General features: G+C 45.4%; 6 non-coding genes across 6 annotated transcripts; all 6 read left to right on the top strand.

Moving 5' to 3' along the window:
• Positions 1-447: 447 nt before the first annotated feature.
• LOC141220540 (U2 spliceosomal RNA) lies at positions 448-638 on the top strand. The gene has a single exon (XR_012288746.1). It is a non-coding gene; the product is annotated as a U2 spliceosomal RNA (small nuclear RNA).
• A 6175-nt stretch (positions 639-6813) lies between these two features.
• Positions 6814-7003, top strand: LOC141220683 (U2 spliceosomal RNA). The gene has a single exon (XR_012288878.1). It is a non-coding gene; the product is annotated as a U2 spliceosomal RNA (small nuclear RNA).
• A 1115-nt stretch (positions 7004-8118) lies between these two features.
• On the top strand, positions 8119-8309 carry LOC141220539 (U2 spliceosomal RNA). The gene has a single exon (XR_012288745.1). It is a non-coding gene; the product is annotated as a U2 spliceosomal RNA (small nuclear RNA).
• A 1115-nt stretch (positions 8310-9424) lies between these two features.
• Positions 9425-9615, top strand: LOC141220538 (U2 spliceosomal RNA). The gene has a single exon (XR_012288744.1). It is a non-coding gene; the product is annotated as a U2 spliceosomal RNA (small nuclear RNA).
• A 1115-nt stretch (positions 9616-10730) lies between these two features.
• Positions 10731-10921, top strand: LOC141220537 (U2 spliceosomal RNA). The gene has a single exon (XR_012288743.1). It is a non-coding gene; the product is annotated as a U2 spliceosomal RNA (small nuclear RNA).
• A 1115-nt stretch (positions 10922-12036) lies between these two features.
• Positions 12037-12227, top strand: LOC141220536 (U2 spliceosomal RNA). The gene has a single exon (XR_012288742.1). It is a non-coding gene; the product is annotated as a U2 spliceosomal RNA (small nuclear RNA).
• The last annotated feature ends 2790 nt before the right edge of the window (positions 12228-15017 follow it).

Raw genomic sequence — 15017 nt, 5'->3', positions numbered from 1 at the left:
GATGGAATGTGGCAATGGAACGCTGGCTGCGCGTGTCATAATAGGCTCTGAGCCTTTATATACCTGTGCACAGCAGCAGCCACCTTCAGTCTGCTGCTGGACAGCCAGCAGCAGCAGCAGCAGGAGAGGTATGTAATCAGGAGCCCTCCTGCTAAGGGTAGACAGCTGCTCGTTCCACCCCACCCCCCGCCTTAATTGGTTCTCCTCCCTTCCAACGGTGTTGAGGCGGGTGGGAACAGCAGGGGGTGAAGGTGCTGTGTTTAAAGAGGTGGAGTTATGCAGATCTAAAACGCGTGGATTGCAGCAGCAGCAAGCCGAAAAGTGCAGGCATGTAAGGGATCTAGAGGTTGACAACATGTCTTCTTAACGAGAGTCCAGGAGCTCATCTCCACAAATGGACTTTTCAGGATCCTTGGGTGGCTCCGTAGTTTGAAACCAATTCTGGTTATCGCTTCTCGGCCTTTTGGCTAAGATCAAGTGTAGTATCTGTTCTTATCAGTTTAATATCTGATACGTCCCCTATCTGGGGACCATATATTAAATGGATTTTTAGAACAGGGAGATGGAAAAAGAGCTTGCTCTGTCCACTCCACGCATTGACCTGGTATTGCAGTATCTCCAGGACCGGTGCACCCCTTCTTTAATGCAGTTTCTAAAATCAGAAAGAATTGAATTCAATGTTTTTTGTTCATTTTGCTTGTTTGTCGGATTTTGGGATGGACTCTTTGGCTTTGCTTTTCTTCTCCTCATTGGATTTTTCATGTTCAAAGTTGCAGAAGCCAGATTACAAGCTCATTTTGGTTCAACTTCAGCAACTGTGCATTGCATTGCCATGTAATGTGATGCAATGCTATATTTCTAGCTCTCCCTTTTTACTTCCTTTTGGATAAACAGACATATTAGGCAAGCATTTTGGAGCTTTCACCTAAATAACTACAGGTGGTGAGATAAGCTGCACAATATAATTGACCTTTCAGTATATTGTTGCACACACACCATCTATTTAGCAAATGCCCTTGTTATCAACAGCAGCCTTTTAAACTCACCTGAGCTAACAGGTATGTGCACTGGTTACTCTGCTGCGCTTAAAATTTCTTTTTTGGTTTGCTACAATGCCTTTTCTGAAACGTTGTCTCCTTCTGCTGGAACACTGACTTCTTTCATTTAATGCCTGCAGACTATAAAAGAGAACCCAACCCAAAAAGTTTGGTTGATTAGTCTGTGGCATTCTGTTAAACTGTTGCTTATGGCGGTCTCTGTGAGCTTCTCAGCGACATTCAGCCAGCCAGGTATCCTGCCTGCAGTAGATGGAATGTGGCAATGGAACGCTGGCTGCGCGTGTCATAATAGGCTCTGAGCCTTTATATACCTGTGCACAGCAGCAGCCACCTTCAGTCTGCTGCTGGACAGCCAGCAGCAGCAGCAGCAGGAGAGGTATGTAATCAGGAGCCCTCCTGCTAAGGGTAGACAGCTGCTCGTTCCACCCCACCCCCCGCCTTAATTGGTTCTCCTCCCTTCCAACGGTGTTGAGGCGGGTGGGAACAGCAGGGGGTGAAGGTGCTGTGTTTAAAGAGGTGGAGTTATGCAGATCTAAAACGCGTGGATTGCAGCAGCAGCAAGCCGAAAAGTGCAGGCATGTAAGGGATCTAGAGGTTGACAACATGTCTTCTTAACGGGAGTCCAGGAGCTCATCTCCACAAATGGACTTTTCAGGATCCTTGGGTGGCTCCGTAGTTTGAAACCAATTCTGGTTATCGCTTCTCGGCCTTTTGGCACGATCTATCAGGTTTACCTGTGTGGTCTTGCCTGTGAGGTGCTCTTGGTACCCTTTCTCTCGGCCTGGGAAGATCGTTCCTCTTCGGAGGGACTTAACCCCCCTGCTGCTATTGGGAGGAAGGATTAGTCCGGGAGCAACGGGAAGGGATCCCATGAAGGCTTGCGCCTTTCAGAGAGAAGAGTCGGTACGTTCCTGAGTGAAGGATGCCGGCAACGCTCACATATTCATCGGGTGATGCCCGGATGCGGAACACCGTGAGGATTGAAGTTGGAGCAGCATCGAGGATGGAGAAGAATTTGGACTACATCTGCCATAGGATTCTTCTTGGAGTACTGGAGTTTCGGCGGGAAGACATATTCTGCTTCCAGGACAACGAGTACAAGGGGACATACACCATCACCTTCAAGAGCCAGGGATGCTGTCAGCAACTCGTACAAAAGGTAAACGAGAAAAACTACTTAGATGAATTGGATGGACTAACCTTTTGTCTCTTGTATGCTTATGACGAGATCCCCATCGTGGTGCATTTCCCGAACCCCTTTGTGGAAGCTGCAGACATCTCGACCTACCTTACCCGCTATTGTGATGATCTGAGATACCTGGGTACTGTGAAGAACGCGGTAGGCTTCTGGTGCGGCAAGAGAAGGTATATGGCCCGTCTAAAGAGGGACCTTAGTGGAGTGGGAGGAATGCTACACCTTCCCTCAACCTTCGTAATCGGTAAGAGCAGAGGCTACTTATTTTATCCTGGAATGCCAGTATGTTGCAGGAACTGTGGACAAATGGGTCATACCCAAACGTCCTGCACGGGCAGGAAAGTAGACCGCTGCAATAATTGCAGCTGTTACGGACATTTAATGAAGGACTGTCCCGCTGGGAGGAAATGTAATCTCTGCGGTGAGGCGGGGCACATGTTCCGAGGATGCCCCAACAGGACCAGGACCAGGACCTACGCAGAAGCTGCATCTTCTGAAGCTGAGCCGATGCGCCCACCGGTCTTCACTGGCAGGCCGGCGTCGGAGGGCGGTTCGAAGGGCGAGAAGGCTGGGATGGAGCAGGGAGCCGGAGGCCCCTCTGGGGCGGCACCTGCATCGAAGTCCCTTAACGATGGGCGGACCTCGCATGGACCGGAGCGGGGGGGTCCTCCTTCTGGGAGGGTATCCTCCGTATCGATGGTTCCCGATACCGATCCTGTTGGGCTGGAGGGTGGTGCCCCTGTGCGGTTGGCTACAGGGGACCACGCAGCGATGGCCTCAGGATCTTCCAGGGCGATTAGCCAGCCAGATGAGGGGGCTTTGCTTCTAGGTGGCGAACATCAGGAAATCTGTGTTGCTGATCTTGTCCTGATGGACCAGTCTCCCCCCCTGGAGGAGGTGGAGGAAGAGGAGGACTGCACCAGTGACCTAGTGGAGTCTGCCCCGAAAAAGAGACGGAATGTCGAAGCCCCAGCGTCTCCTGGAATGTGGCTGGGAACCGTGACCTACGAGGGGGCAACCGCCGGCTCACAGAATATCGAGTCGTTTGGGTCCTCTAGCCCGGATGTCCTGGAGCAATTTGATATACAGGGCTTTGAGTCAGGTGTCCTCATGGAAGATCCACCACCCTGACCTATGAATGCCCACATTAAGACTTGTCTCACTGAATGTGAGGTCATTAAAGAGCCCAGTTCGTAGGGCTGCTCTATTCAAGTATTTAGAAACCACTGACTTTGACATATGTTTATTACAGGAATGCGGAATACAACATGCACTAAATTATAATGATATCAAGACAGATTGGAGACTGGGGCCCTCCATCTGGTCTGGCTCCAATGACAACAAGTCAGCGGGGGTGGGCTTCCTCTGTCGTGGGAGAAATATTACTATAAATGCTGTCACAGAAATAGTACCAGGCAGAGTGGTTTTAGTGCATTTTAAATTTAATGGTTTTACCCTACGTGTAATGAATATTTATGCTCCCCCTGATAAGCAAGAGAGAATTAATTTATTTGGGATATTGCCATTGTACTGTACTGGGTCATCTCCCCTGATCGTAGGGGGTGATTTTAATTGTCTTTGTGCTAGTGAACAACGAGCAGGGGGTGACCCTTTACGCAAATTGGATAAGTCATGTCATCTATTGAAAGATTTTATAACTGATTTTAAATTATGCGATGCGTGGAGGTCACTCCTGCCGACGGACCCTGGTTATACGTGGTCCGGAAGAGGGGTGTCCTCCAGGATCGATTTTATTTTCCTATCAGATGATTTTAACCCTGTAAAATGTGTTTTAACATCAAATATATTTTCTGACCATAAGGGCTTGGAGGTGCATCTAGAATATCGGGATGAACAGAGGGTCAACAGGGGCCTCTGGCGTCTAAGTACATACCTGCTGGAGGACCCTCTGATTCGACAAGACTTTGGTAAAGCCTATCAAGCCTGGCGGCGACAAAAACCTTCTGATGCCCCTATGGCAACCTGGTGGGAAAATTTGAAAAAAAAAGTCAGAATGTTTTTTATAAAAGCAGGGAGACGTAAAGCTAGAGAGAAAAAAAGATGTTTTAGTGATCTTAACACCAAACTACAAACACTTTTTAAATTCAAAGAGCTAGGGGTGGAGGTGGGAGATGATATTGCTAGCCTAAAAACTGAAATTCAGAACTGCATAGACACAAAGGGGAAAGAGATTATTTTTAACTCTAGAGTGCAGCACTTGGAGGAGGGGGAGAAGTGCTCTCGCTTCTTCTTCAAAAAAGTCATGGATAAAAGAGAAGTGATCACAAATCTAGAGGGTGAAACATCTATGCAGGGAATGTTGAATGCTACTTTTAACTTTTATAAGCATCTTTTTAGTAAAAAGTGTATAGATGAGTCCTTTTTATCTGATGCTCTTAATGATCTCGATTTTAAGTTAAATTTTACAGACCAGGAGTTTTTAGAACGCGATATTGTTTTAGAGGAATTATTTTATGTTTTTAAAAGTTTCTCTAAGGGTAAAGCACCTGGGTGTGACGGACTACCTGTAGAGTTTTACCTTACTTTTTGGGACATTTTAAAAGAGGACCTTTTTATGCTTTTTAAAGAAGTTTTTATTTGTGAACAGTTGCCATTTTCGTGGAGGAGAGGAGTGGTGTCTTTGATATATAAAAAAGGTGACCGCAGTACTCTAGCGAATTGGAGACCCATAACTCTCCTAAATGTTGATTACAAGGTACTTGCTAAGGTGGTTGCAGACCGGCTCAGGAGTGTCATTGCCAAACTAATCCAGCCTGAGCAGGTTTGTAGTGTACCAGGCAGAAGTATTTCAGAGGTTTTAAACGTATTAAGGGATGTAATTTGGTATTCCAGAGACCGGGGTCAAAATGTAGCTCTTTTAGCCCTAGATTTTGAAAAAGCTTTCGATAGAGTCTCTCATAGATTTCTTTTTAGAGTTTTAAAAAGAATGGGTATCCCTAATATGCTTTTAAATTGTATTAAGATTTTATATAAAAATTGTTTTAGTCAAATTTCTCTTAATGGCTTTTTAACAGATGGAGTTCCCCTTGAGTCCGGAGTGAAGCAGGGATGCCCCTTGTCGCCCATCTTGTTCATCTGCGCCATGGAGCCCCTGCTGAGCGCAATAAGGAAAGACAAAGTGATTAGAGGGGTTCCTGTTCCAGGCGGAGGTGGCAGTGATGTGAGAGTCTTTGGCTACATGGATGACGTGACGGTTGTGTGCGTGGACCCTGCTTCCCTCCGGAGGGCGGTGTTGCGCATTGATTTTTTTTCCCAGGCATCCGGTTTTAAACTTAATTTAAATAAATCTGAATGTCTGACTTTGGGATCCTGGGACACCGCCCAACTCCCGCAGCTCACTATAAAACGAGACAATGTAAAAATTCTTGGAGTTGTTTTTAACGAGGAGAATGTGGGAACTCAAAGCTGGGAGAATGTCATAGAAAAAATGTCAAAGAAAATATCATTTTGGGGTTTGAGGTCCCTAACAATGGAGGGGAAAATTTTAATTATAAAATCAGTGTTGTTACCCCTCATACTGTATATAGCTATGGTGTACCCCCCCTCTGATGTTTTAATTAAAAAAATGACTAGGATGATCTTTATTTTTTTATGGAACTCCAAAATGGAAAAATTAAGGCGAGAAATAATGAGGAAGAATAAAATGAAAGGCGGAAGGGATGTCCCCGACTTACATATTTATTTGTATTTAAATTATTTCTGCTTTTGTTTCAAACATTTTAATGGTAATAGTGCGCTAAGTTATTTTTTAAAATATACTTGTGGGATGATTTTTAAAAGATGGTTTAAGTTGTCGTTGAATTCCCCTGTTTTACTATGCCCCCCCAAACACCAAGCAATCTTAGAAAAGACTGTTCGATTTTATAGCCTTGGTGATTTTAATATGGACATTTTTAAAGACCGCAAGAAGCTTTTATCTTTTCTGAGGAGGAATGAAGATGTGACCCCCATAGTAAATTTCTCAGAAGAGAGATCGAAGCAAGTTTGGAAGAATGTCTTCGGGAAATTCTTAGCAAATGGACATAAGGACATCGCATGGATGGTGGTCCACCAGTGCCTCCCCACCAGAGAGTTTCAACACAGGAGAGGCCTGGTGGCCAGAGCCAAATGCCCCAGAGACTCATGTATTAATGACGAAACCACCTTGCACCTTATGTGGAATTGCCCATTTGCACAGGAACTTTGGCACAAAGTTGGGATTCTTTTAAAATGGACTTGCGGTTTAAGAGATTTTAACCATGAATATGTTTTATATGGCCTTTTTAAATGTCCGACCCCTCAACAGTATTGTATATGTTGGTGTATGATTAACTGTTTTAAAGACGCCCTTTGGAAGGCACGCAATATTTTACTTTTTAAACGTGATGCTATTTCTGTGAAGGATTGTCTTAAAATTGCTTTTAGCCAGATGTATATTTATTACTTGAGGGATGTCAAATGTATTGGGAGGAGGGATGCTAATCGTATATGGGGTTTTTATGGGTGGAATTCTGTGTTTTAATAATGTACTGTTTGTGTTGTTGTTTTTGATTGTAAACCATCTTTTACGCACTTAATAAAATATGTTGAAACCTGATCTGTTCTTATCAGTTTAATATCTGATACGTCCCCTATCTGGGGACCATATATTAAATGGATTTTTAGAACAGGGAGATGGAAAAAGAGCTTGCTCTGTCCACTCCACGCATTGACCTGGTATTGCAGTATCTCCAGGACCGGTGCACCCCTTCTTTAATGCAGTTTCTAAAATCAGAAAGAATTGAATTCAATGTTTTTTGTTCATTTTGCTTGTTTGTCGGATTTTGGGATGGACTCTTTGGCTTTGCTTTTCTTCTCCTCATTGGATTTTTCATGTTCAAAGTTGCAGAAGCCAGATTACAAGCTCATTTTGGTTCAACTTCAGCAACTGTGCATTGCATTGCCATGTAATGTGATGCAATGCTATCTTTCTAGCTCTCCCTTTTTACTTCCTTTTGGATAAACAGACATATTAGGCAAGCATTTTGGAGCTTTCACCTAAATAACTACAGGTGGTGAGATAAGCTGCACAATATAATTGACCTTTCAGTATATTGTTGCACACACACCATCTATTTAGCAAATGCCCTTGTTATCAACAGCAGCCTTTTAAACTCACCTGAGCTAACAGGTATGTGCGCTGGTTACTCTGCTGCGCTTAAAATTTCTTTTTTGGTTTGCTACAATGCCTTTTCTGAAACGTTGTCTCCTTCTGCTGGAACACTGACTTCTTTCATTTAATGCCTGCAGACTATAAAAGAGAACCCAACCCAAAAAGTTTGGTTGATTAGTCTGTGGCATTCTGTTAAACTGTTGCTTATGGCGGTCTCTGTGAGCTTCTCAGCGACATTCAGCCAGCCAGGTGTCCTGCCTGCAGGAGATGGAATGTGGCAATGGAACGCTGGCTGCGCGTGTCATAATAGGCTCTGAGCCTTTATATACCTGTGCACAGCAGCAGCCACCTTCAGTCTGCTGCTGGACAGCCAGCAGCAGCAGCAGCAGGAGAGGTATGTAATCAGGAGCCCTCCTGCTAAGGGTAGACAGCTGCTCGTTCCACCCCACCCCCCGCCTTAATTGGTTCTCCTCCCTTCCAACGGTGTTGAGGCGGGTGGGAACAGCAGGGGGTGAAGGTGCTGTGTTTAAAGAGGTGGAGTTATGCAGATCTAAAACGCGTGGATTGCAGCAGCAGCAAGCCGAAAAGTGCAGGCATGTAAGGGATCTAGAGGTTGACAACATGTCTTCTTAACGGGAGTCCAGGAGCTCATCTCCACAAATGGACTTTTCAGGATCCTTGGGTGGCTCCGTAGTTTGAAACCAATTCTGGTTATCGCTTCTCGGCCTTTTGGCTAAGATCAAGTGTAGTATCTGTTCTTATCAGTTTAATATCTGATACGTCCCCTATCTGGGGACCATATATTAAATGGATTTTTAGAACAGGGAGATGGAAAAAGAGCTTGCTCTGTCCACTCCACGCATTGACCTGGTATTGCAGTATCTCCAGGACCGGTGCACCCCTTCTTTAATGCAGTTTCTAAAATCAGAAAGAATTGAATTCAATGTTTTTTGTTCATTTTGCTTGTTTGTCGGATTTTGGGATGGACTCTTTGGCTTTGCTTTTCTTCTCCTCATTGGATTTTTCATGTTCAAAGTTGCAGAAGCCAGATTACAAGCTCATTTTGGTTCAACTTCAGCAACTGTGCATTGCATTGCCATGTAATGTGATGCAATGCCATCTTTCTAGCTCTCCCTTTTTACTTCCTTTTGGATAAACAGACATATTAGGCAAGCATTTTGGAGCTTTCACCTAAATAACTACAGGTGGTGAGATAAGCTGCACAATATAATTGACCTTTCAGTATATTGTTGCACACACACCATCTATTTAGCAAATGCCCTTGTTATCAACAGCAGCCTTTTAAACTCACCTGAGCTAACAGGTATGTGCGCTGGTTACTCTGCTGCGCTTAAAATTTCTTTTTTGGTTTGCTACAATGCCTTTTCTGAAACGTTGTCTCCTTTTGCTGGAACACTGACTTCTTTCATTTAATGCCTGCAGACTATAAAAGAGAACCCAACCCAAAAAGTTTGGTTGATTAGTCTGTGGCATTCTGTTAAACTGTTGCTTATGGCGGTCTCTGTGAGCTTCTCAGCGACATTCAGCCAGCCAGGTATCCTGCCTGCAGTAGATGGAATGTGGCAATGGAACGCTGGCTGCGCGTGTCATAATAGGCTCTGAGCCTTTATATACCTGTGCACAGCAGCAGCCACCTTCAGTCTGCTGCTGGACAGCCAGCAGCAGCAGCAGCAGGAGAGGTATGTAATCAGGAGCCCTCCTGCTAAGGGTAGACAGCTGCTCGTTCCACCCCACCCCCCGCCTTAATTGGTTCTCCTCCCTTCCAACGGTGTTGAGGCGGGTGGGAACAGCAGGGGGTGAAGGTGCTGTGTTTAAAGAGGTGGAGTTATGCAGATCTAAAACGCGTGGATTGCAGCAGCAGCAAGCCGAAAAGTGCAGGCATGTAAGGGATCTAGAGGTTGACAACATGTCTTCTTAACGGGAGTCCAGGAGCTCATCTCCACAAATGGACTTTTCAGGATCCTTGGGTGGCTCCGTAGTTTGAAACCAATTCTGGTTATCGCTTCTCGGCCTTTTGGCTAAGATCAAGTGTAGTATCTGTTCTTATCAGTTTAATATCTGATACGTCCCCTATCTGGGGACCATATATTAAATGGATTTTTAGAACAGGGAGATGGAAAAAGAGCTTGCTCTGTCCACTCCACGCATTGACCTGGTATTGCAGTATCTCCAGGACCGGTGCACCCCTTCTTTAATGCAGTTTCTAAAATCAGAAAGAATTGAATTCAATGTTTTTTGTTCATTTTGCTTGTTTGTCGGATTTTGGGATGGACTCTTTGGCTTTGCTTTTCTTCTCCTCATTGGATTTTTCATGTTCAAAGTTGCAGAAGCCAGATTACAAGCTCATTTTGGTTCAACTTCAGCAACTGTGCATTGCATTGCCATGTAATGTGATGCAATGCTATCTTTCTAGCTCTCCCTTTTTACTTCCTTTTGGATAAACAGACATATTAGGCAAGCATTTTGGAGCTTTCACCTAAATAACTACAGGTGGTGAGATAAGCTGCACAATATAATTGACCTTTCAGTATATTGTTGCACACACACCATCTATTTAGCAAATGCCCTTGTTATCAACAGCAGCCTTTTAAACTCACCTGAGCTAACAGGTATGTGCGCTGGTTACTCTGCTGCGCTTAAAATTTCTTTTTTGGTTTGCTACAATGCCTTTTCTGAAACGTTGTCTCCTTCTGCTGGAACACTGACTTCTTTCATTTAATGCCTGCAGACTATAAAAGAGAACCCAACCCAAAAAGTTTGGTTGATTAGTCTGTGGCATTCTGTTAAACTGTTGCTTATGGCGGTCTCTGTGAGCTTCTCAGCGACATTCAGCCAGCCAGGTATCCTGCCTGCAGTAGATGGAATGTGGCAATGGAACGCTGGCTGCGCGTGTCATAATAGGCTCTGAGCCTTTATATACCTGTGCACAGCAGCAGCCACCTTCAGTCTGCTGCTGGACAGCCAGCAGCAGCAGCAGCAGGAGAGGTATGTAATCAGGAGCCCTCCTGCTAAGGATAGACAGCTGCTCGTTCCACCCCACCCCCCGCCTTAATTGGTTCTCCTCCCTTCCAACGGTGTTGAGGCGGGTGGGAACAGCAGGGGGTGAAGGTGCTGTGTTTAAAGAGGTGGAGTTATGCAGATCTAAAACGCGTGGATTGCAGCAGCAGCAAGCCGAAAAGTGCAGGCATGTAAGGGATCTAGAGGTTGACAACATGTCTTCTTAACGGGAGTCCAGGAGCTCATCTCCACAAATGGACTTTTCAGGATCCTTGGGTGGCTCCGTAGTTTGAAACCAATTCTGGTTATCGCTTCTCGGCCTTTTGGCTAAGATCAAGTGTAGTATCTGTTCTTATCAGTTTAATATCTGATACGTCCCCTATCTGGGGACCATATATTAAATGGATTTTTAGAACAGGGAGATGGAAAAAGAGCTTGCTCTGTCCACTCCACGCATTGACCTGGTATTGCAGTATCTCCAGGACCGGTGCACCCCTTCTTTAATGCAGTTTCTAAAATCAGAAAGAATTGAATTCAATGTTTTTTGTTCATTTTGCTTGTTTGTCGGATTTTGGGATGGACTCTTTGGCTTTGCTTTTCTTCTCCTCATTGGATTTTTCATGTTCAAAGTTGCAGAAGCCAGATTACAAGCTCATTTTGGTTCAACTTCAGCAACTGTGCATTGCATTGCCATGTAATGTGATGCAATGCTATCTTTCTAGCTCTCCATTTTTACTTCCTTTTGGATAAACAGACATATTAGGCAAGCATTTTGGAGCTTTCACCTAAATAACTACAGGTGGTGAGATAAGCTGCACAATATAATTGACCTTTCAGTATATTGTTGCACACACACCATCTATTTAGCAAATGCCCTTGTTATCAACAGCAGCCTTTTAAACTCACCTGAGCTAACAGGTATGTGCGCTGGTTACTCTGCTGCGCTTAAAATTTCTTTTTTGGTTTGCTACAATGCCTTTTCTGAAACGTTGTCTCCTTCTGCTGGAACACTGACTTCTTTCATTTAATGCCTGCAGACTATAAAAGAGAACCCAACCCAAAAAGTTTGGTTGATTAGTCTGTGGCATTCTGTTAAACTGTTGCTTATGGCGGTCTCTGTGAGCTTCTCAGCGACATTCAGCCAGCCAGGTATCCTGCCTGCAGTAGATGGAATGTGGCAATGGAACGCTGGCTGCGCGTGTCATAATAGGCTCTGAGCCTTTATATACCTGTGCACAGCAGCAGCCACCTTCAGTCTGCTGCTGGACAGCCAGCAGCAGCAGCAGCAGGAGAGGTATGTAATCAGGAGCCCTCCTGCTAAGGATAGACAGCTGCTCGTTCCACCCCACCCCCCGCCTTAATTGGTTCTCCTCCCTTCCAACGGTGTTGAGGCGGGTGGGAACAGCAGGGGGTGAAGGTGCTGTGTTTAAAGAGGTGGAGTTATGCAGATCTAAAACGCGTGGATTGCAGCAGCAGCAAGCCGAAAAGTGCAGGCATGTAAGGGATCTAGAGGTTGACAACATGTCTTCTTAACGGGAGTCCAGGAGCTCATCTCCACAAATGGACTTTTCAGGATCCTTGGGTGGCTCCGTAGTTTGAAACCAATTCTGGTTATCGCTTCTCGGCCTTTTGGCTAAGATCAAGTGTAGTATCTGTTCTTATCAGTTTAATATCTGATACGTCCCCTATCTGGGGACCATATATTAAATGGATTTTTAGAACAGGGAGATGGAAAAAGAGCTTGCTCTGTCCACTCCACGCATTGACCTGGTATTGCAGTATCTCCAGGACCGGTGCACCCCTTCTTTAATGCAGTTTCTAAAATCAGAAAGAATTGAATTCAATGTTTTTTGTTCATTTTGCTTGTTTGTCGGATTTTGGGATGGACTCTTTGGCTTTGCTTTTCTTCTCCTCATTGGATTTTTCATGTTCAAAGTTGCAGAAGCCAGATTACAAGCTCATTTTGGTTCAACTTCAGCAACTGTGCATTGCATTGCCATGTAATGTGATGCAATGCTATCTTTCTAGCTCTCCCTTTTTACTTCCTTTTGGATAAACAGACATATTAGGCAAGCATTTTGGAGCTTTCACCTAAATAACTACAGGTGGTGAGATAAGCTGCACAATATAATTGACCTTTCAGTATATTGTTGCACACACACCATCTATTTAGCAAATGCCCTTGTTATCAACAGCAGCCTTTTAAACTCACCTGAGCTAACAGGTATGTGCGCTGGTTACTCTGCTGCGCTTAAAATTTCTTTTTTGGTTTGCTACAATGCCTTTTCTGAAACGTTGTCTCCTTCTGCTGGAACACTGACTTCTTTCATTTAATGCCTGCAGACTATAAAAGAGAACCCAACCCAAAAAGTTTGGTTGATTAGTCTGTGGCATTCTGTTAAACTGTTGCTTATGGCGGTCTCTGTGAGCTTCTCAGCGACATTCAGCCAGCCAGGTATCCTGCCTGCAGTAGATGGAATGTGGCAATGGAACGCTGGCTGCGCGTGTCATAATAGGCTCTGAGCCTTTATATACCTGTGCACAGCAGCAGCCACCTTCAGTCTGCTGCTGGACAGCCAGCAGCAGCAGCAGCAGGAGAGGTATGTAATCAGGAGCCCTCCTGCTAAGGGTAGACAGCTGCTCGTTCCACCCCACCCCCCGCCTTAATTGGTTCTCCTCCCTTCCAACGGTGTTGAGGCGGGTGGGAACAGCAGGGGGTGAAGGTGCTGTGTTTAAAGAGGTGGAGTTATGCAGATCTAAAACGCGTGGATTGCAGCAGCAGCAAGCCGAAAAGTGCAGGCATGTAAGGGATCTAGAGGTTGACAACATGTCTTCTTAACGGGAGTCCAGGAGCTCATCTCCACAAATGGACTTTTCAGGATCCTTGGGTGGCTCCGTAGTTTGAAACCAATTCTGGTTATCGCTTCTCGGCCTTTTGGCTAAGATCAAGTGCTTTATTGCAGGAGATTGTGGTTGAAGGGCACTCTGGTACCCCTCTCCTTGGCCTGGCAGGATCGTCCACTTTGGTGGACTTAACCTGCTTGCTGCTATTAGGGAGAGGGCTTAGTCCCAGGGTAACGAGTTGCGATCCCCCAGCTTCCAGGTGTTTTTCGCTGCAAGAACACTGGGAGCGCAGATTGCAAGCGGCTGCAACTTGCAACCTTGTTGCGTTTTTCCATGGAGGTTGACCCTAACCTCGTGCCTCTTTATGCGAGGCTAAAAAACTCTATCCAAGTTCACTTCACGGCGGGTGGCTCGGATATGAGGAAATTAGGGTATGTAGTCCAGGACGTGCTCAGGAACCTTCTTGGCGTACAAAGGAATGAAATTCTCTCCATCCAGGATTATCCCAGAAGAGGTGACTATGACATCACATTCACCGGAGAAGGTATTTTTAGAGATGTACTAGAAAAGTTAAAAAAAGTTGAAAATAGTCCTGTTTTGAAAGGGATACAAATTGTTGAGCACGTCCTGGATGAGGTAAGACTGGTTATTGTAAAAATATTTTCGCCCTTTGTTTCTGCTCCAGAAGTAATGTCATTTCTAGCAATTTATTTTAAAAGTGTTAAATGTATTGGGAAGATATTAAACGAATATAACATATGGACATCTAAGTGGAAATTCCTTGTGAAGTGTACAAGAGATCCAAATACACCAGGTGGTATACGGCTCCCCCCTGCCCGTTTCAAAATTGGGCAAACAAATGGGGATTTCTTCTTTTCTGGGATGCCAGTATATTGCAGAAATTGTGGGCGCTATGGTCATTCAAAAGAAAACTGTCATGTATCATGTAGAAATTGTGCTAGTGAAGAACATGAGACAAAAGAATGCCCTAAGGAAAAGAAATGCAGTTTTTGCCAGACTCCAGGTCACTTTTATTTTTCTTGCCCTCACAGATTTCGGGAAGATGAGCAAAAGGGGAAGTCCAAGACGTCCGATCAAGGACCAAAAGATCAGACCACCCCTCAGGAGGAGGAACAACAACCTGGAGCCTCTGGAGACAATAAGGGCGTACCAAATAGTGAAGTGTCTCCAGAGTCTATGACAGGTAAAATACCAAATCCCAAAACCTGGCTGCAGGACCTGCGGGAGTCCAAAAGGAGGGCTGAGAAGGAGCAGAAGGGCACTACTGGTAAGGTCAAAAGGGACCGGCAAAAGGCCGACACAGAAGCCCATGCCCAGTCTGGGTCTCCTAGTGCTGAGGGCGCTGAGTGGATAAAGGTGGGTCCTAAGAAAAAGAAAAAGGGTGGTTCGGAGGAGGCAGCAGGAGGTGAACAGATGGACACTTCTCCAGAAGGGGACGTGGACGCTGGACCCTCAGGGGTTTCGGTCTCCGCTGCTACAGGTGGGGACCGGGATCTTGCTGCCTCTGAAGAGTCAGAGGCTCTGCCTTGTGCGCAACCTCCTCCTATAGGACGACCTTCTACAGGTCAAACAGGGGCGGCGGAACCCCTCGGGGACCCACCTGATGAGGAACTGCATGGCCAGCCAATGGAGACCCAGCGGGTTCTGCCAGCCAGCCCTCCGAGCTATGCCAGTGTAGCGTCGGGTTTATATAAATGTGGTAATCTTTCCTCCTCCACGGAGACTCTCG

This window comes from Phyllobates terribilis, unplaced genomic scaffold, assembly GCF_046119375.1.
Source record: "Phyllobates terribilis strain yellow unplaced genomic scaffold, ASM4611937v1 Scaffold_298__1_contigs__length_2340664, whole genome shotgun sequence".
Taxonomy (NCBI): Eukaryota; Metazoa; Chordata; class Amphibia; order Anura; family Dendrobatidae; genus Phyllobates; species Phyllobates terribilis.
This window is presented reverse-complemented; position numbering and strand designations above follow the sequence as displayed.